Source organism: Sphaeramia orbicularis, chromosome 20 (assembly GCF_902148855.1).
Source record: "Sphaeramia orbicularis chromosome 20, fSphaOr1.1, whole genome shotgun sequence".
Classification (NCBI taxonomy): Eukaryota; Metazoa; Chordata; class Actinopteri; order Kurtiformes; family Apogonidae; genus Sphaeramia; species Sphaeramia orbicularis.
Genome location: NC_043976.1, coordinates 16,017,302 through 16,041,065, shown reverse-complemented (window position 1 = coordinate 16,041,065; position 23,764 = coordinate 16,017,302). Strand labels below are relative to the sequence as shown.

General features: G+C 34.9%; 1 protein-coding gene across 1 annotated transcript in view; it reads left to right on the top strand.

Annotated features, from left to right (window-relative positions):
- The window catches only part of LOC115411715 (cadherin-7-like), a 354,822-nt gene that overhangs the window by 63,872 nt on the left and 267,186 nt on the right, over window positions 1-23,764 (top strand). The window lies entirely within an intron of this gene.

Genomic DNA, 23,764 nt, shown 5'->3' with positions numbered 1-23,764 from the left:
GCATTTTTTATACTATTATCTTCTGAATTTTGCATTTTTTAAGTGAAAATCAGGTATTTTCTTGGATTTAATTCACTGATCATGTAGATGTTCATAAAAAACAGATTAAATTTAACGATTATTATGTCAAAAATAGAGAAAACTGCCCCAAAAGTGACTTTTCAGTTAAATCTATCATTAACTGAACATAAACTAAGCTTCTCCATCCACTGTCATTCGTTAAACTCCAGGGGTTTCACTGGTGAATTAATGTTGTAGAAGATGACAGTGTTTCTTTGTTCTTTATGGAGCCTCTGAACGTCCAAATGGGTCATATCTGATGACCATGAAAAGATGATAAACTGTATTTTATGTCAATTATTACATGTATTGATAGGATTAATGGATCAAGTTATTAATATTTTATTTCAGTATTTTATTTTGGTCGTCAGGTGCTGTTTTAGTCTTTATAAGTTAAGTCAGGGAAATTTTTTTTTTTTTTTTTTACATTTTTTTTTTACTTAAAATGGGCTATAGTTTAATGGACTTTCATTTAACCTATAAACACCTGGTGCTACTTTTGTGGCAATTACAAAAATACAAAAAAATTCCTCTTTGAACTGTGTTAAGTGTTTTATCAGCATTTTTTATACTATTACTTCTGAATTTTGCATTTTTTAAGTGAAAATCAGGTTTTTCTTGGATTTAATTCACTGATCATGTGATGTTCATAAAAAACGATTAAATTTAACGATTATTATGTCAGAAATAGAAAAACTGCCCCAAAAGTGACTTTTTCAGTTAATCTATCATTAACTGAACATAAACTAAGCGTCTCCATCCACTGTCATCCGTTAAACTCCAGGGGTTTCACTGGTGAATTAATGTTGTAGAAGATGACAGTGTTTCTTTTGTTCTTTATGGAGCCTCTGAACGTCCAAATGGGTCATATCTGATGACCATGAAAAGATGATAAACTGTATTTTACGTCAATTATTTACATGTATTGATAGGATTAATGGATCAGAAGTTATTAAATATTTTATTTCAGTATTTTATTTTGGTCGTCAGGTGCTGTTTTAGTCTTTATAAGTTAAGTCAGGGGAAATTTTTTTTTTTTTTTTTTTTACATTATTTTTTTACTTAAAATGGGCTATAGTTTAATGGACTTTCATTTAACCAATAAACACCTGGTGCTACTTTTGTGGCAATTACAAAAATACAAAAATTCCTCTTTGAACTGTCTTAAGTGTTTTATCAGTATTTTTTACTATTATCTTCTGAATTTTGCATTTTTTAAGTGAAAATCAGGTATTTTCCTGGATTTAATTCACTGATGTTCATAAAAACTCAGATTAAATTTAACGTTATTATGTCAAAAATAGAGAAACTGCCCCAAAAGTGACTTTTTCAGTTAAATCTATCATTAACTGAACATAAACTAAGCGTCTCCATCCACTGTCATTTGTTAAACTCCATGGGTTTTACTGGTGAATTAATGTTGTAGAAGATGACAGTGTTTCTTTGTTCTTTATGGAGCCTCTGAACGTCCAAATGGGTCATATCTGATGACCATGAAAAGATGATAAACTGTATTTTATGTCAATTATTTACATGTATTGATAGGATTAATGGATCAGAAGTTATTAAATATTTTATTTCAGTATTTTATTTTGGTCGTCAGGCTGTTTTAGTCTTTATAAGTTAAGTCAGGGGAAATTTTTTTTTTTTTTTTTTTACATTATTTTTTACTTAAAATGGGCTATAGTTTAATGGACTTTCATTTAACCAATAAACACCCGGTGCTACTTTTGTGGCAATTACAAAAATACAAAAAATTCCTCTTTGAACTGTCTTAAGTGTTTTATCAGTATTTTTTATACTATTATCTTCTGAATTTTGCATTTTTTAAGTGAAAATCAGGTATTTTCCTGGATTTAATTCACTGATGTTCATAAAAACTCAGATTAAATTTAACGATTATTATGTCAGAAATAGAGAAAATTGCCCCAAAAGTGACTTTTTCAGTTAAATCTATCATTAACTGAACATAAACTAAGCGTCTCCATCCGCTGTCATTTGTTAAACTCCAGGGGTTTACTGGTGAATTAGTGTTGTAGAAGATGACAGTGTTTCTTCATTCTCTACGGAGCTTCTGAACGTCCAAATGGGTCATATCTGATGACCATGAAAAGATGATAAACTGTATTTTACACCAATTACATACATGGATGTTTGGGTCTTTATGGGTTAATATTGTCAGCTATCCAAAGGCTTGGAGTTGTTGATTTGCACATTCTGGCCAGACGACTGAAGAAACTCTGAACGTACACAATGATGGAGGGGAATATGGATCACAGGAAGCATGTGATTGGTTACTGAGCGCTGTAGCACTGGTAATCCTGTTGTGAGACTGGCAAATGGGATTAGAACAGTGTGTGTAAGAGAAACAGTGCCAGGGGATGACTGGGAGGCTTTACATTCACAGCTTTATCTCGCATTTTCACTTCATTTAGCCTCATCACTTTGACACCGGCCAACAACAGGACTGCGTTCACCGCTGCCAGAACGGCGTCGGTGTCAAAGTTGGACCATAAAGAAAAACTGATATCGCTATTAAGTAAGGCGAAATTTGTTTGGTGCTTGTGTTTTTTAGCATTTTTAAATACCTGGAAAAATAAATAAATAATTACAAATTAAAAAAAAACAAAGCACCAGCATGAGTTTATCTGCAGGGCAAAACAGATGCATTCTGAGCATTTGGCAGTAGAACATTAAAAAAATGAAGAAGAACATGGTTTGACTTGGCTGGCAGCTATTAAAAAACAAATGACCGAACGCAGCTGTGTAACAAAGGTGGTAAGCTGCCTTTAAATGAAGAATAAAAGACAGTTTGATATCTAATAGCTTGACAGCATAACGCTGTTGTTGTATCGGCTGCCAATACTCAAGGTTGCAGCTCTGCTTTACATTGTTCTGTTTTTCTGGCTGCACAGTCAGTCAGCATATTGGAGACATCAGGTATTCTACCCTCTGCTGCTTTTTTTTTTTTTTTTTTTTTTAACATGCAAAAGCAAAAGAAAAGACTTTGGAATCTGCTTTATCTATGTATCTATGTATCTATGTATCTATGTATCTATCTATCTATCTATCTATCTCTATCTATCTATCTATCTATCTATCTATCTATCTATCTATCTATCTATCTATTCTCCTAAGTGCTCAAACAGCAGTCTCTTTCATCCTCATAAACAGGGACAGTTTTCAAGCCAGATATGACATTATGAGATTTAATTTTTTAAACGATACACAATTAGTATTTATTGAAAAGAATTGATTTCTTCACCACGTGGCTAAATCAACCAGACAGTAAATCAGCAAAAACTCATCTAATAAAAAAGCCAATAGTTGCTTTATTGGTGTAAAAAAAAAAAAAAAAAACCCACAGCGCTGCACTCTGAGCTCCATCCCTGTTATCTTCAGCGGCTCTATCTGGCCGCTATCGCCTCGTATAGTGCAGGGTTTAACAAAATGAGGAGCATTAAGTTAGCCGCTTGGCTCAAACTGACCTCGCTCCGATCTTCTCTCCCATAATACCACCGCTGCAACCTGCCTTCACAACTCTGCTTACCCTGCAGCCACATCTGCTCCACTTTCCACCTCGACCATTAAATTGTCATGCAGAGGCTGTGACTTTCAATGTGTGTTAAAAAAAAAAAAAAAAAAGTGCGTTATGTGTCTGTACGTTCATGTCTTCCGGCCTCGGAAACCTGTGTTCAGAGTCATATTAATAGAAGAAGGATATTTGACGATATCATCAGAGTTGTGCAGATTGCTGAATAGAAGTTGAAGGGTTGGTTTGTTTGTTGTGTCTGCACATATGTTAACCTTTAAACCAGGGTGTCAAACTCATGTTAGTTCAGGGGCCACATACAACCCAATATGACCTGCAGTGGGCCAGATGATTAAAATAATAACACAATAATACAAAAATATGTCAATTCCAAAATTTCTATGTCTAATTTCTATGTTTTAGAGTGAAAAAGTAAAATTATATTATCAAAATTTTTTATCCTTTAAAAAAATGTGGAAAAATATGAACAACCATGATCAAAATGAAATTTTGTTGAGAAAAAAAGTCAAATTTTAACAATTTATGCCATTATTTAGCCTCAGCTTCTCATTTTCACATGTTCATTACGACTTACAGATCACAGTGGATCTAGAAATACACAAAACGTTTAATAGCAGACAGAATATTGGTACAATTATTCTTAATTCTTTTAAGACATTTCAGGTTGTTCATATTTGTTCAGGTTTTTCACATTTTTTGTAAAAGGCTAGTCTGTAAATGTTAACATTTTTGTGTAATTTTACTTTTTTTTTCACTAAAACAAAGAGAAAAAATTTTGGTTTTCATTATTTAGAGTTTATTATGATAGTATTACTGGTCTGACCCACTTTAGATGGAATTGACCTAAAATTATTTTGATGTCCGTGATAGTTAATATCTTCAGTGTAGTTTTTGTGTTTCAATAATTCATCCCAGGGGCCGGACTGGACCCTTTGGCGGGCCCCTGGGCCGCATGTTTGACACCCCTGCTTAAGCTTTAAACTCAACCTGAAACTACTTAGAACAGAACAAGTACAAGAACAACATGAATATTTGACTTATATGGAAGGGAATGTCCTCTAGTTTCTGTGTTTAACCCTATAACACCAAACGTATCATATTTGATACATGACTTTGAAGCCCTCTATATCAGGGGTCCCAAACATGCAGCCCGGGGGCCAAATCCGGCCTGCCAAAGGGTCCAATCTGGCCCGTGGGATGAATTTGTGAAATGCAAAAATTACACTGAAGATATAAACAATCAATGGTGTCAAAATCATTTTAATTCAGGTTCCACATACAGTCCAATTATTTCAAGTGGGTCAGACCAGTAAAATATTATCATAATAACCTATAAATAATGACAACCCTACATTTTCACATTGGTTTTTTTTGGTGTAAAAAGGTAAAAATTACATGAAAATGTTTACATTACCAAACTTTCACCCGTGGGGTGAAATTGCAAAGTGCAAGTTAGGGCATCAAACTCAAAACTAATATCATACTAACCTATAAATAATGACAACTCCAAATTGTTTTAGTGCAAAGAATAGCGTTCAATTATGAAAGTGTTTACATTTACAAACTATCCAAACAAAAAGGATGCAAATAACCTGAAAAAAATGGAATTTGTTAAGCAATATAAGTGCAATTTTAACAATTTTCTGCCTGTTACTAAATGTTTGTGCATATGTATAAATGATAAGTCGAGGCATAATATTGATAAAATTGTACTTATATTTCTTAACAAATTCTGTTTTTTTTCAGATTATTCACATCCTTTTTGTTTGGATAGTTTATAAATGTAAATTGGCATAATTGAACATTATTTTTTGCACTAAAACAGTTTGGAGTTGTCATTATTTATTGGTTATCATGCTATTAATTTACTGGTCCCGCCCACTGGAGATCAAATTGGGCTGAATGTGGTCCCTGAAAGAAAATGAGTTTGACACCCCTGCTCTACATGATCAGTGGGATATTCTTTTTCTTGAAAAACCTGATGTATACAATTAGATACATGCAATACACAGATAATCCACCAGGGGGAGGAATCAGTTCACCAGAGGACTTTCCAGTGACACTACAAGATTGTCATTAATAAGGAAGGAGGAAGAACTTTGACAATTTTGAAAAGGAATTACCAATTTGTTAGACATGTTTGTGTTATATTATGATTTTTTTTTTTGTTCAAAAATAATTATTTTATTTATTAGCATTGAGACCCGATGTATCAAATATGATAGAAAACTGAAAATCATACATGGAAATTGATAGTTGAAAAAATAAAATATTTGAAGGACCAATAAAGGCTCCAGTTTCAAAGAACTGGAATTTTCTGTCAGTGATTTAATGGTTCAGGCTTTACAGGGTTAATATATAGAGGTAGGCTAATATATATATATTTTTTTCAATATCGGCCTTAATTTATTTTTGAAAGATGATATTTGATCAGGCATGTGTGGGCAGCACTTGAAGTTTAATAAATATTAAAACAGTGCTATGTGTATGCGTATTAATAATTTAATTTATTTTGCTGCATAAAAATCCTAATTACTTGAGTGTTTCAATTTTATTTTACAGTCAATGTGCTTTAACAAAAAAAAAAAAAAAAAAAAAAAAAAATCAGCCTTAAATATCGGCCTCAAAAATGGACCGACAGAATTTTTAAAAATCGATATCGGCCTTAGAAAATCCCATATTGGTCGACATCTATTAATAATACAAACTACACTTACATTGATAGTTATATAGATACTGTTGAATATTATCTAGTTTCTGTGTTTAACCCTTACAGACCTAGAACTATGCTTGTGGTATCTTCGTAATCACCCCCCCTCACATCTATAATTTTCTAAGTGATTTATACTGTTGATATAATGTTATTCTCTGCATTTTCCATTTTTCAGTTAAAATCCTGTATTGTCCTGTATTACAGTTAATGATCATGTAAATGTTCATAAAAGCTAAACGTGAATCCAAAGGTTATTATCATATCATTAACTGAACATAAAAGCGAGTGTCTGCATCCACTGTCATTTGTCAAACTACATGGGTTTTACTGGTGAATCAATGTAGCTGAAAATGACCATGTTTCCACATTCACACTGTGGACTCTGAATGTCCAAAGCAGACTCATCTGATACTGGCGGAAAAGCAGAGGAACTGCATTTAGCCTGAAATATTTACAGGTATTGGCAGAACTACTGGAGTTAAAGTTAACGTATTAAACATTTTAGATCAGTAGATGCTCTTGGTCGATGGTAGTTTAGGGTTTATGCGGCTGAAACACAAACCTAAACTACAGTTTCTAAACATAAATCAGTAAGTGCTTATATAAGTGGGTTGGGCTATACATACATACATACATACATACATACACATACATATATACATACATATAAACATAAAAATAAACATACATACATTCATACATACATATATGCATATAAATACATACATACATACATACATACATACATACATATAAACAGATATACATACATACATGCATGCATGCATGCATACATACACATACATATAAACATATATATACATTCATATAAACATAAAAATAAACATACATACATTCGTACACACATACATATATACATACATATAAACATACATACATACATACATATAAACATATTCCATACATACATACATACATACATACATACATACATACATACATACATACATACATATACATACATGCATGCATGCATACATACATACAAGCATACATGAATACATACATACATACATACATACATACATACATACACACACATACATATAAACATATATATATATACACATTCATATAAACATAAAAATAAACATACATACATTCGTACATACATACATATATGCATATATAATACATACATACATACATACATATATACTTACATACCTAAATATATACATACATACAAACAGACAGATATACATATAAACTTACATACATACATACATACATACATACATACATACATACAACATACATACATACGAGGGCCGTTCAATAAGTTCATGGCCTCACCCAGAACAGAACAACACAGACTGATAATTTATATTTTATTTTTCAACATAATCTCCATTTACAGCAATGCACTTGGTCCATCGATGTTCAAGCATCACTATCCCATCACGAAAGAATGTAACATCCTGTATTATAACAACCAGTATTTCTGGGTGAGGCCATGAACTTATTGAACAGCCCTCGTACATACATTGGCTTCATCTGGTCAGAAACTTCCTCAAGTTTCTTTAACATATAACTGAAACACAACCTAAACATAAATAATAAGTATAGCCCTAACACTAATCCTTATCTCTATCTGTTAAACTTACAATTTAATTTTCCATGTATATTATCTTGTTGTGGAAATTCTTCTCATAAATATTTAAGTGGCTGTCGGGGTGGTAATCATGAGCGTTGTGATTTATTCCTGTGTTAATTATTAGCAGTAGATAATGACTTTGCTTTGGCGAACTACAACAGATCACTTCCACAGGATGTATGGTGTGCTGTTTTTATTTTGCCGGGGGGGTGGGGGGTAGAGTGGGAGGAAGTAAAATGAGAGTCTGTGTGGGAATAAAGAGGTCACTGTATGCCAAAGCAATTACCTTTCTAGTCCTCTTGCCCTGCCAATACTGTGCGTCGAGGAGAGAGAAAGAGAGGTCAGCGAGGAAATAAATATATGTGCGGTCAAGCTCTCAGTTTTCTAAACATCTGCTTTCCTCGAGTTTAAATGGCAGCTCTGAGTCAGTATCATCTCAGGATCTTGCATATATTTGTCAGACTTGGCTCCGGTTCGGCTGGACGACTTCAGACCAGCGTTGACTAGGGTTAGGATTAGAGAAATAACAGAAGACATTTAAAGACAACATGCATATATTTGATGTCATTTAACCCTTTCATGCATCGTGGTCACTACAGTGGACAGCTTTTCTCTTGCATATTCATGGGTTTTGTTTTTTTAGTTCCATATCAGCCAATATAGCGGACACATATGCCATTTTAAACACTGCAAATTCATACCATTACACTAACTTTGCTTTTCTAGATAAACCTGATCTTCACGAACATGTTTTAGTGTAAATCAATTGCTGATATTAGACTGTAATTAGCAGTTTGTTTGTTTTTTTGCATATTCTCCATGAAGTGAGTAACAACTACTAATAGAGTACGCTAAAATGTGAGAAAATGGCATTAAAAATGTGTTTATTTCATAGTTTTCATACAGAACATCAATTTCTAATGATGGGCTATAAATAATAAATGTTTCTTTGCTTCAAAAATTAAACGCATGGTGTCCAGCTGAGAGGACATTTTTGTAACTCGATGAAAAATAGGTTCATAAAAAAATTTCAATTGCATTGTTTTTTCATGCCAAAAGAGAATAAAATTACCCAAGAAAAAATATTGACTAAGGTTCTCATAATTCATGGGTTAAAGGGGATATGTGGCTGAAACACAACCTAAACTAGATTTTTTTTTTAACATAATATGTATAACTCGACCCTAAACTCTTAACTAGGGTTCAGGATTAGAAGACATTTAAGGACTACATGCATATATTGAGTTATAGTGATAATATTATATTGAATAGATGTAGTGTCTGTGTTTAACTCTATTTTTGTGGTGACTTCCCAATCATTTTCCCTCTACATCTATCTTTTTCTACGTGATTTATCACCGTTTATTATAATATTATTCTCTGCATTTTGCATTATTCAGTGGAAATCATATATTTTCCTGTATTAAATTGACTGATTGTGTAGCTGTTCATAAAAGCTCAGAATGAATTAAATGGTTATTATATCAAAACAGAAAAAACTGCATAAAATCTAACATTTAAATCATTAACTGAACATAAAAATAAGTGTCTACAGTACAACCACTGTCATTTGTCAAATTACATGAGTGATGTCCAAAGTAGACTCATCTGATACCACCGGAAAAGCAGAGGAACTTCATTGTACCTGAAATATTTAAAGGTACTGGCAGAACTATTGATTATTAAAGTTAAGTTATTAAACATTTTAGATCAGTAGATGCTCTTGGTCAATGGTAGTTTAGGTTTTATGCGACTGAAACACAAACCTAAACTACAATTTCTAAACAAATGCATAAGTGTAGATATCCTCCAGAGACCCAGGAAAGTGAAAGTTTTAGCTTTTTACATAAAAGTGTTTGTCTTGATTGGAAACTGAATAATGCAACAGTTTTTTCAGATACATTTTAGAAATGATTTTTTAATGGAATGTCCTTTTCAATAGACAACATTTTTTAAGTGAAATTGTCAAACTTTTGTTTCCTACAGAGGACAAAAATTCATTACTGGATATCAGGAGAGTAAATAAATGGTTTGGGCTATACAAACATACATATGTACAGACATAAAAACAATATGAACATACAGACGTATAAACATGCAAACATACATACATATAAACAATATAAGCATACATACATACATACATACATACATACATACAGTAAATACATACATACGTACATACATAAAACAGTATAAACATACAAACATACATACATATAAACAATATAAGCATACATACATACATACATACAGTAAATACATACATACATACATACATACAGTAAATACATACATACATACATACGTACATACATATAAACAGTATAAACATACAAACATACAGACATATAAACAATATAAACATACATACATACATACATACAACATACATATAAACAATATAAACAATATAAACATGCAAACATACATACATACATACATACATACATACATACATACATACATACAGTAAATACATACATACATACATACATACATACATACATACATACATATAAACATATAACAATATAAACATACATACATACATACATACATACATACATACATACATATATAAACAATATAAACAATATATACATGCATACATACATACATACATACATACATACATACATACATACACATACATACAGACAGACAAACAGATATAAATACATACATACATACATACATACATACATACATACACACAAACATACATACATATACATACATACATACATACATACATACATACATACATACATACATACACACACAAATACATTCATGTATAAACATACACACATACATACATACATACATACATACATACATAAGGGCTACACGATATTGGAAAAAAGTGACATTGCCATTTTTTTTTTAAACTCTGCAATATATATTGCAATATGAAAAAACTATTCAGGAGGATATAACAACTGTGTGGTGCTGACGTAAATGGTCAAACCAATTAGTCATGCTTCCTCTCGTTGAGGCAACAGGTGTAAGGCACTGTTGACACAGAACACGTGTTTCAGTGTCATACTTATTGTAGCTGTAGTAATTCCATGTACTGACGTTGCTTTACTTTTTGGCACCAAGTCTTCATTTTCGGTGATTTTCTCATCCGTTGCTCATTTTTCAATGTTGTTACCAGTGACTAACTCCATGTGCAGGGGTGTGGTCTGCTTCGGCAAACTGATTAAGAACGATTGTGATTGGTGGATTGGTGTGTGCAGTGTGTGTCTGGTACCCAGGTGGAAATTAGATGAGAACACGTCGAGTTCATTTACCTCCTACATTGCAGAATCTGTGATGTGACTGTCGTGCACATGTACAGGGTGGGGAAGCAAAATTTACAATGAACGTTTAGTTGTTTTTTCTCAGCAGGCACTACGTCAGTTGTTTTGAAACCAAACATACATTGATGTCATAATCATACCTAACACTATTATCCATACCTTTTCAGAAACTTTTGCCCATATGAGTAATCAGGAAAGCAAACGTCAAAGAGTGTGTGATTTGCTGAATGCACTCGTCACACCAAAGGAGATTTCAAAAATAGTTGGAGTGTCCATAAAGACTGTTTATAATGTAAAGAAAGAATGACTATGAGCAAAACTGTTACGAGAAAGTCTGGAAGTGGAGGAAGCAACAAAAAATGTACCGAAGCTTTTATTAAAGCTCTCAAATCCAAAATCCTAAAGGATCCAACCAAATCCATGAGAAAAATGGCAATTGAACTTGAGGTAGACAACAAGAGCGTTAGAAATGCAGTAAAATATGATTTGAAGTTAAAATCTTACACAAGAACACCAAAACACTTGTTGACAACAGCAACAAATCCAACTTTAGCAATTTTTGGGAATCATGTTTATGTCCGCCTTCTAGCCCAGATCTAAACCCTCTGGATTCTGCTATTTGGGGCGTTTTAGAACATGTTACCAATAGAACATCACACAGCAATGTCGACTTTCTTAAAGATACTATTAAAGAAGAATGGGAGAAGTTGTCACCCGAATATTTGAGGAACACTTGCGCAAGTTTCAGGAAGCGTGTGAAGGCAGTTATTGAGAAAGAAGGAGGACACATAGAATAAAAACATTTTCTATTATGTCAATTTTCTTGTGGCAAATAAATTCTCATGACTTTCAATAACTAATTGGTCATACACTGTCTTTCAATCCCTGCCTCAAATATTGTAAATTTTGCTTCCCCACCCTGTACATTGCGATGACAATACTCAAATATATTGTGCAGCTCTAACACACACACACACACCACACACACACACACACACACATCCAAACATATAAACACATTTAGGTTTTATGTGGCTGAAACAACTTAAACTACAGTTTGGCTCCAGTTCGTCTGGTTGACTTCTCCGACTGTTTTCACTTCCCCCTTGAACAAATATTTGTTGAAGGATCTGTTGGAAGTCCTACGTGTCAAATTAGACAGATAATGCCAGTGGTGCTGTGAAGTTTATGTAATTGCTCAACTGCTCTCCTCAGGACTGGCAGGATGTGTTGTGACATGAAGAACATTATCTGTCAGAAGCTGATGCTTTTCTCCGCTTTGACAAGTCTTCATGTTCTGGCATCTTGGGGGAATCTGTCACAGAATGACGGTGGTGGGGAGACAGATCCCCTTGCATGTGCACAGGCCGGAGAACAGACCGCTCAGAGTAGAGGTCAGGAGCACTCGGGACATCATGCTGCTGACAGCTCAGATTTATTTTTAATATCGGTGATGAGAGCTCGCCACACAGATCATGTGGCTTGTTAGTGTTGAGTGGCGAGCCCCACCGCCCTTTACTCCGTGATCTTATACAAAGAAAACGTGTCAAAATAATGACCTTGGCAAGGTAAAGCCGAGATAATTGGTAGGCAGCTGAGCGGCGTTTGATTGTTATTCCCTGCAGCCACTGTTGTTTCATTTGGTGTGAAATCTCTTCGCTTATGTGCGCTGGAAAGCAGGGACATTTCGCCTCCATCTTACCCTTATTAACATTTTGACCCTGCCCAATTTTTCTTTGCCACGGCTACGGACGAACGTGTGCATGCGTGCGTTTCTGAAGGACGTTATGTTGATTGTATTTACCATATTTACTTTCCAATCATCGTTGACCATTATTATTTTTTTTTTTATGATTGGTGAAAAATGTCATTATCATTGCATCAGCAGGCACATTACTCGCTGTCTAAAGTGACTGCGGTCACAGAGGCAATTTTGCTGACAATACTTTCCCTCCCCTCTCCTCTCCTCTCCTCTCCTCTCTGTCTTTGTCTCTCTCTATTTCCTCTCTCTCTTTTTCTGATAGGTGCCAATTATGTTGCCTCTGTGTTGAAGCGTCCCCGTTTGCCACTGACCCTGTTAGCCTGCTTTAATGTCAACTCCTTGGCTCAGAAGTGAAGGGAATTACCCCGTGTTTAGTCTCCAATCAGAAAAAAAAGATGAGCAACACAACAGAACGCAGATCTTGACTCTTTCTCCGCTCATGAGCTCCATCCAGGGTCTGGCTGCTCTTGCTTCCTGGTGAAACACAGGGTCAGGACTGTGTGGATAAAACCCTGAGGGTTTTGACATTTCAGCTTTTTTTTTTTCCCTACATTTTGCTCCTCTTCTGGCCTCAGTACATTTTGGAGCGGACCCAGATGATGGGGTGGTGCTGCTCGGGCATATGCACAGCCCTAGCTCTCCTGGCACTCCTGTTGCCCTTGCGGGAGAGGGCCTGCTTGGGACTGAATCCCAGCTCTGGGGATCTGGAGAAGTCCCCGCTCTCTGATCCAGGCCCATGGGAGGCCCTACACAGGCACAAACGCAGCTGGGTATGGAACCAGTTCTTCGTATTGGAGGAGTACACGGGAAATGAGCCACTCTATGTTGCAAGGTAAGTGATCTGTGACTGTTAATGGTCAGAGTCATCACGACATCATGTGTCATAAACAGCAGGCGACAGCTCATCTGGGCTAACGTTCTATCATAACATGAACTGACATTACAAAGGGAAAAAAACTTGCTTATGTGATTCACACATCTCCTCTTACCCTATTTTTCCACATCTAGCGCACCTGTACAACAGTACACATATCAATAACCTCTTACAATAATGACCTGAAATCTGGGACACAGTAGAGTTTTACAGAGTTGTACATATTTCCAATGCCCTATAGAACCTTAAACAAATGAAAGGCAAAATGCAGACTGTGTAGGAAGGTATTCTGCAATTTCTTGTAGCCTGGGCAGAAGTAGGTACTTATACAAATGTGCAATTTGAGTTTACAGGCTGGTGTAGGTATGACAAGGTAATTTGCATCGTAATCAGCCCCTCGAAAAGGTATATCGCTCAAATATGTCTTTGTAGTAGGTGTTCTGCCAAGGTGGAGGCAGATAAATCAAAGTAATACATGTTTTGGCAGGTAAATAAGTATGAAACCGTCTACATGACATTTAGAGCTAAGCACAAATGGCATAGTTAACATGAGGTTACATTGACAAAGTGACTAATCTTGCATTTATAATACAGGGGTGCACTCTTAGGCTATTATGAATCACATTTTCTTGGGGAAAAATGCACACACGCAATGGTGAAAGAAGCACTCAGATACGTCATTGTGAAAATGACATCCCCTGCATTGAAAGTATACTGTAAAATACACACATATACACATGCAAATGAGCATTTACAGCTATCAGTCTGCACATACTGGTATCGTCAGTCTAACATCACAGAATGTTTTAAGTTACATATTCTAAATATTAGAAAAGTAACAGTGCGCATAATGTTAGAGCTTGATGACTTTTTGATCATTAAATACAATCTCAACCAATATAGAAACGATATACAGTATGTCACAGTAAATATTGGAAATGAGTCAGGGAGGATGGGACTTGTTTTCACTCCTATAAGTGACAATAAATCCCATGACTCATGTCACATTTAACATGTGAGGTAATGTCTCACAGTTTTATTCACATGCTTTTAGTGCCGTATGTTCATGTCATTTTATTCTGTTAAAATAAATAATAATTTAAAACACAGTCAGTGAAGGAGACATGAAGACATTAGTCACTTTTCCAGTGACCCTCAAATTGCGCAAATATAACTTGCGCATAAAAATTTACCTAATAATAAAATGACAATTTCACCAAAACTCTAATTTTACAATGAAAAGTTTTTGCGCTGACAAGAGGTGGTTTTTGAGGTGTAGCGAAATTGGTATATCGTGCAAAACTGCAACGGAAAGACCTTTTTCTGCAACTAGAGTCATGTGAACCAAAAAAAAACAGATGTCGACGGACGTTACAACAAGCAAAGAAGAAGAGTTTAAAAGAAACATGGACACACCAGGACACCAAATAATTTTTTAATTTAGTACAGGATAGAGGGGTAATATATAATAATAATAATAATATAATAATATAATAATAATAATAATAATAATAATATAATAATGAATATATCTGTAAATCATGTTTTTGGAATGACTTCTCGTGCCATCTCGCGATAATAATAAACAAATAATCGCAATTGTGATTCAGTGGAAAAAACAACACAACGCACTTCTGTTTTTTCGACATTTAGTAAATATGGGTAAAGTTTTGCACAGGAGTCCAATGGAAAAGCCACTTAACAGCTAACTCTGGTCTGCAATTTAATTATTTTTTAAAAATGATCTGCCTCTGAGATTAAATGTGCTAAATGTTACGTATTTTAATAAGATTCATTGGAAAACAAATGACAGAAGTGCTGGTTTGCTGATGTTTTCAAGGTATATGATAAAGCAGGGGTGTCAAACATGCGGCCCGGGGCCAAATGCAACCCGCCAAAGGTTCTAATCCGGCCCCTGGGATGAATTTGCAAAGTGTAAAAATTCCACAGTTAAGGCTGTGGAACTCATTTTAGTTCAGGACCAATATGATCTACAGTAAAATAATAACAGCAGAATAACTTACACAAAAGAATGACTCCAGATTTTCTTCTGGGTTTGATGTGAAACAACAATATGACACTATGCCTATAAATAATGACAACTTCAAATTTTTGTCTTTGTTTTAGTGCAAAAATAACATTAAATTATGAAAATATTGACATTTCCAAACTATCCTGTAACAATAAAATGTGAATAACCTGAACAAATATGAACAACCTGAAATATCTAAAGAAAATTAAGCACAGTTTGAACTATTTTCTGCCTGTTTTTCAGTGTTTAGTGTTTTTGTAGATCCGATCCATAATGCACATGTAGAAATGATAAGTTGAGGCAGAATATTGTTAAAACTGAACTTTTTTTTTTTTTAAGAAATTCCGTTTTTTCAGGTTTTTCACATTTTTTTGTTTGGATAGTTTATAAAGTAAGTATTTTCATAATTTAATGTTTTTTTTGCATGAAAACAAAGACAAAATTTGGAGTTGTCATTATTTATAGGTTATTATGTTATTATTTTGCTGGTCATGAAAGAACATGAGTTTGAGAGCCCTGATTTATATTAATTTACTGGTCTGGTCCACTTTAGATCATATTAGGCTGAATGTGACCCCTGAACTAAGATGAGTTTGACACCCCTGTGATAAAGTATTAACACATACAGTATATGTTGGTTTATGTACATTTATGTAATAGATTTATAAATGTTCTACTAGATAGAACCTTTAAAGTGAATGTATTCTAATGTGCAGACAGTGTTTTGAAGTAGATCTTGTAGCTCTGAGACAATATCCCTTTTGAGTCAAACCCGTTTCTCGTTAATTCTTGAATTTCACATTTTGACCCAAGATTGTATCTTGGAAACTTCAGCCAACCAGCATTTTTGACTTGATTTTTCTTTATCAGTGACTCCCACGTGGTGAAATGTCACTACTTTTATTCTGGAAGCGTTTACTTGGAGACCAGTGTAACCAATGGAAACAGGCTGTAAAACTGAATAAAATAAGATTTCATTGATTTTAAACAATGGTGGATTCTCTATATAATGTACACATAAGGTCAAAAAAATATACAGCACTGATTTAGTCATTTTTAGACATTTTTATGTGCTATGGATACACATTACAGCTTTAAAAAGTATCATTCAGTCAAATCTCATTGGTGTTATTAAAAGTATACGATATTACTCTCTCAAAATACAACATCATTTGGCTAAAAGCGCTCAAATTCTTTCAGTGTGACTCAAGGTCGCACTGTTATCACGTCTGACCAGATGTGTTCAGTCCAACTTTTTTTCACTCAGATTTGGTTAAACCTCATTCATTTTCTGATGGGTTGAACTGAGGCCTTTTTATCGCTCTGTTCTGAGTCATAAAAAGCTGCACAGCGGTTTTGCCTTGTAAACCCACTGCCTTGATCAGTTAATTTATTAGTTTGAATCTGAAATAAGATATTAAAACACCACAGTGACACACCAACACAAGCTTTAGAACTGCTCTTTTCGTCATTGAACTTTGGTCGATTTAACCCATAAAGACCCAAACATCCAAAAATATCTATTGATATAAACTGTTTAATACCTATTGATCCACTAATCCTATCATACAGGTAAATAATTGGTGTAAAATACAGTTTGTCATCTTTTCATGGTCATCAGATATGACCCATTTGGACATTCAGGGGCTTTGTAGTTACCATGGAAACACCATCATCTTCTACAGCATTGATCACCAGCAAAACAAAGGTACAGTGGATGGACACATTTAATGATTTCTTTTTTTCAGAAAAAAAGAACCTTTTTCTTCAGTTTTCTCTGTTTTGGATATAATAACTTTCAACTTTAATCTGAACTTTAATGAACATCTACATAATCAGTACATTAAATAGAGGAAAATACCAGATTTTCACTTCAAAATGCAAAATACAGAGGATAATATTACAGTAAATGGTGATAAATTGAAATATTACAAATAGAGAAAAAATCCTTTTGAGAATTGCCACAAAAGCAGCACTGGGTCTTTATGAGTTAAGAACGCTTCAGGCATTAGTTTCCTGTGGGGCAAAAAACAAAACAAACTGTAAGACGAAAACTGCAGCAGCGAAAATATCCAAAGTTTTGCAAACATGTAAATGGATTTTGAGGCAGGCAATTATCAGGTAGTAAAATCAGCACAAAAACTCAAATTAACCCTTTCAGAGCCACATATTGTTCTGCGTAAGTATCTTGGGATTTACCTGAGTGAGTGGATTACACTCAGAATAGGATTAAATTCACACTTCATATACATACAGGACAGACTGTAAAGCTTAGTATTTTACTCTGACTGATGAAAAAGTGTCAAATAATGGACAAATATATATCGGCTAAAATTTCCTTAGGGGGTCAAATGAGTGGCCATTTTTGTCAAAAAAAAAAAAAAGTTGTAAGAACTGCATAGAACTGTGTTGAAATAATGCTAATACATTTGTGCACAGAGTACTGATATTATTTGACAGTGGAAGCTATATTTTCAGAAATATTGGATTTTGAATAGCACGTGTATGTGAAAACTTCTGCTGGTGGACGGGCGTGACATTACCCATGATGCTCTGGTCAGTACCAGTACTTTATTAGTAATAAACTTATAGACTTACTATTGTTAATTCTCCTCTTCTTCATAAATGTTTATTGTGGATCTAAAACAATAACAGCTGACACAAAAACACAAAATGTGTCAGTGGACGGATGTGACATGGTTGTTACAGATCCCATCATACTGATGCTCGGCAGCCATGTCACCGTTTCCACAAATGATCCCTGTGCAAAAACTAGGATCAGAATTATTTATTGTATAGTTTATCATCATACTAAAGAGTAAATAACAATATAGAATTGTTATTTCTTTATAAAAATGCTTATTATTAGAAAACTGTGTGACATTCTTAATGTATTTATTCACGTAACATAAGCAGGATGGATCAGCACCATACTCCATATTGTAACCTGTAAAAATAAAACGTGATATGTAGGATAGAATCTGGTAAGAAAAACTGGGGAATCTAAAAGAATAGAATATTTGTTTTTCAGGTAAATTCAGTTCAAATATAACTTGGCCATTTGTGACATGAAAATATAGCATTAATTGTGATGAAATTGGACATTTTGACCTGAAAACATAGTTCATATGACCATCAACATGTTGCAACAGAACTGAAATCCTGTAAATTTGCATAACTGACATTTACCAACACAAAGTTCCTTTAGGGATTCACTTAATTGATTTCTTATGCACAAACACATAAATAAGACCTCTAAGCACATTTTAGCTGATATAAATATAGGTGCACTCATTGAACCGTTTCAGTTCGGGACCTTCGATACAATTCGGAGGTGTACCGAACAAACACATGGTGCCTATGTGAAGAACGCAAACACTGGGGAAGGTGGGTGGACGCAAGCAGAACCCATGTGCAGGGTTTCCTCTATATACTGTACATTCAGCAGCAGCAAAAAAAACCCCCAAAACATTATAAAAGAGAGTATAACAGAGGCACAGAAGCCGGGTTGAACATTCGAAGCATGTTGTTTCACTGCTGGTTTTCGGTATGTTGCAGCTTTGTAGCACTAAAGAGTCCCAGGGTTCCTTTGTAGCAAAAAGGTTTTTATTTTTTAACTCGAGTTGTCAAAATCAAGTGAACCTGCTCCTCTTTTCCTTCACCGTGCCTCTGCTGCGGTTACTGTGAGGTCATGTTCACAGCGCATTCAAAAACACTCAGGAAATTACAGTGTTTGCCTTAAAAGAACATTGAATATTCAAAAATATAAAAACATAACATGTGGGGTGCCTGTTAATGCACAAATGACTGGACAATAGTTTGTAGAAATGTCCTATGTCGCACATGTAGTTACAAAGCGCCCCCCCCCCCCCCCCCCCAATGGTCTCCTTCACTGTACTGAAATCGTATCGAAAATGTATCAAACCAAAATGTTTCTGTACCGTTACACCCCTAATAATATAACATAATTAGGTGAAATTAAAGCTGCACAAGTCAAAATTTTTGCAGCTTTTCCTGTTTTTCCAAAATAAATATAAATATAAATGAACCTGATGCTGTTTAATGCACTTTTCCCAGCCTCTGTGTGGAGGAGAGCAGTAGAGTCACATCTGACTGAATCTGATCACCAACAATTACAGCTATCAATCACTTTTTAATTCTTTATCCTGTCTGAAAAAGCGTGTGTTTAGCCAAACTTTGCATCACAGAATAACTTTTTTTTACAACCTACAAACCACAGTAGTTGACAGAATTCCCCATTTACTCTCAGATTACTTTAACGACAATATGGCAATTACGGAAATTTTTCATAAAGTGCAAAAAGAACTTTCAATTTTACACAAAGATAGAAAAAGACATTTTATGAGGCACCGATACTGAGAATCCACGGTGATGGAGAGTTTTCAGCACCACTATGTAAATGGACAGCTCCTGTTCTAGTATGAGCGGTGCAGGCCAGATGGGTCTTGGATTGGTCTCTAGATCCCTGTTATCTTGGAGAATTTTCTGGTCTTATTATTAAATTAGTTTTCATCTTTCCGCTCATCTGCAGGATAATCATTCTCATCTGCATGTATTTGCTGGGTCTGCTCTCACAAGCCCATTTCCTTGCTGCTTCTGAACTGGATTAGTGTCTCCAGCTGGAATTAGGATACATTTGACTGCCCTATTGTTCTCCTCTCTATTTTTGCCAGAGGGATGCTGGGGGAAAGCGACGATATCAGAATGAGGTTATTTTGTGACACGGCTAGAGTTCAACCAAAGGTTATGTCTTGTCCGAGTGTCCGCAGTGTTTCTGAAAACTGTAATGTTGACAGTACATGTGACTGCTGAGGATGATATCATTTCTTGAGTGTGTGGAGTCTGATTCAGATGTTTGCCCTTATTCTGAGCCCATTTGTAAGTTATAGAAAGGAGGCCAGTATACTAGGTATGAATTTCGAGTGCTTCTTTGCTTTTACAAATGCCTTGGTCTGATTGCTTTTCTTGTTAGTAAATCCCGAAGGACGAGAGCAAGATGATTTATTCATAGATGTGTAGAGATCCGCTTATCAAAATGGAATATACACAAACTCATTTGCAAGCCTTTTTTAACAGGTAGCCCTTTTATTTTTCCATATACATTCATTGATCTTTTTATGTTGTTTGGTATTCATCACTTTATAGTGCCTTCTTAGAATGGTATCAGCAGTGTAGTATTACAGCGGCAGACATGAAAAAAAGTCACTCTTACTACATCTTTACACCTGACCTCGTGTTCAAGCTCAATCTAACCCTTTCAGAGATATGAAACTCAGATTCATTTACTCCCTGCAGGCAGAGCACGCTGCCTAGCAGCTTGAGAAGCTGTCACATTATTTGCTGCCTTAGATCATAGTTGTCACATAGTGTGTGTTGTTTGGTATCACAAGGGCACGTTGCTGCTGTAAAAACGGGGCGGGACACCCCGACCTCGTGACTCACTGTGAACGACACAGAAGGTCCTGCCATGTCGAGAAAATGACCTCAGTAGATTTGAATTCTTCACTTTATTTGTGCACAAACAGACACAACCAAACCCATTTTATCATATTCGACTCTCAAATTTCTAGTGGGTTATCAACAAAAAAAGCACTAGAGTGACATGAGCAGTGACTGCTTTTGTCAGATTATCCGGGTATCTGATATGACAACAAAAGAAACGTGTGTCCAAACAATGGCGCAGTCATGGCACAATTTGGTCATCTGTTTGGCTGGAAGCGAGGGAGAATATATAGTTGGTAGGAAATGGGAAGTCATCACTTGGCCTGGCTGCTCCCTTTGCATCTGCAGTATGCTCGGCTTTAATGCATTCTGTCAGATTCCGAATTTCACAACCAAATGTCTCATTATGCCTTGGCACTGTGCCTCGGGTAAGTGTACTGGCCTGGAATCAGCTGCAGTCACATCAAGCCGTTGGAAACATACATTAAAAAAAACAAAAAAAAAACCTCAAACTACACAGCCTCGGCTGCAAATTGGTGACGCACATATTTAAACAAGCAAAACGCTGAAGCAACTCATCCACTTAACAAACACTTACTGGTAAACATAATGTGATTAACATTTTCTGCAGGGTATTCATGTGACTAAATATTTGCAAGTGTTGAAAGGCGCTAATATGTAACTTGTGCTGAATAAGGGAGGGAAGCAGCCGTGCAAATTTGTATCACTTACAGGAAAAACTCAACTGTCATGTTTAGATGGTTGTTAGTTTCTGCACCACATCTTTTTGCCTTATTTTTTTTTTCTTTTTTCCTTAACTCAGTCACTTTTGTACTGCCACACACAAAGGGACAGCCTGTTTTTTTTCTTTATTTTTTTTTTCTTAGGTCTGTTTATGTATAAGTGACTCCAGAAATTCAGCGCCTCTGAGGCATCACGGGAGGTACAAGCGTACCGACACAGCCCTTATGCTGAATCTCACTTATTTATAGAGATGTCTTCAAAATTGGCAGTCTGACTAACCATCCGAGTAATGGATGGGCTTAGTTCACCTTATAATTCAGGCGGCATTCAGGCGGCATTAGCTGGGGCGCTGCTGCTACACTCTCAAAAAAAAGAAAAAAAAAAAAAAATCTTCCAATACAAATAAGAACTTCAACAAGAAGACGCATGAAAATGGAAAACATCTCTTGATGGAAGAAAACTCTCATGGCCTTCTGTCAAATATTCAAGTGCCACTGAAAAAAAACAAAACAAAATCACAAAATAGTAAACAGTATTTTGCTGTTGAGTGTTTTGGCTCTGCCTCAGGGTGTCACAATAATGGGTTTTTAGTTGAGGATTAATTGTCAGACAAATAATCAATTATTAACTCTCTGTGTAGCTATTTATAGGCTTATACTACAGTACCGTTAAAAAAATAACAGAAGAAGATAATGAAATAAAACAAATGATTGCAATAAATGATTTAATTGTGTTTGTTTGTTTTATTTTATGACAGTAATACAGTATAAACCTCCAAAAAAGCAAATGGTGTATACATACAGGGTGTTCACAGAGAGGAAAAGATGACCAGACTATTCAGTGGTATTGACAGTACAATACAATACCTAATAATAATATATAATATATAATAATATAATAATATAATAATATATAATAATATAGATTTCTGTTTTGTTTTTGTCTTAAAGTAAAGAAAAACTGTATCAGATAGATTAAACATCAGTAAAGTAAAGGTCCAGTGTGTGTGATTCAAGTTAATTTAGGAGAATGTAACAACACAAATGGAATAAAATATAAATATTTGATTTTTTTCACAAATGTACAGGGTGGGGAAGCAAAATTTACAATGAACATTTAGTTGTTTTTTCTCAGCAGGTACTACGTCAGTTGTTTTGAAACCAAACATATATTGATGTCATAATCATACCTAACACTATTATCCATACCTTTTCAGAAACTTCTGCTCATATGAGTAATCAGGAAAGCAAACGTCAAAGAGTGTGTGATTTGCTGAATGCACTCGTCCACACCAAAGGAGATTTCAAAAATAGTTGGAGTGTCCATAAAGACTGTTTATAATGGAAAGAAGAGAATGACTATGAGCAAAACTATTACGAGAAAGTCTGGAAGATACTATTAAAGAAGAATGGGAGAAGTTGTCACCCGAATATTTGAGGAACACTTGCGCAAGTTTCAGGAAGCGTGTGAAGGCAGTTATTGAGAAAGAAGGAGGACACATAGAATAAAACATTTTCTATTATGTACATTTTCTTGTGGCAAATAAATTCTCATGACTTTCAATAAACTAATTGGTCATACACTGTCTTTCAATCCCTGCTTCAAAATATTGTAAATTTTGCTTCCCCACCCTGTAT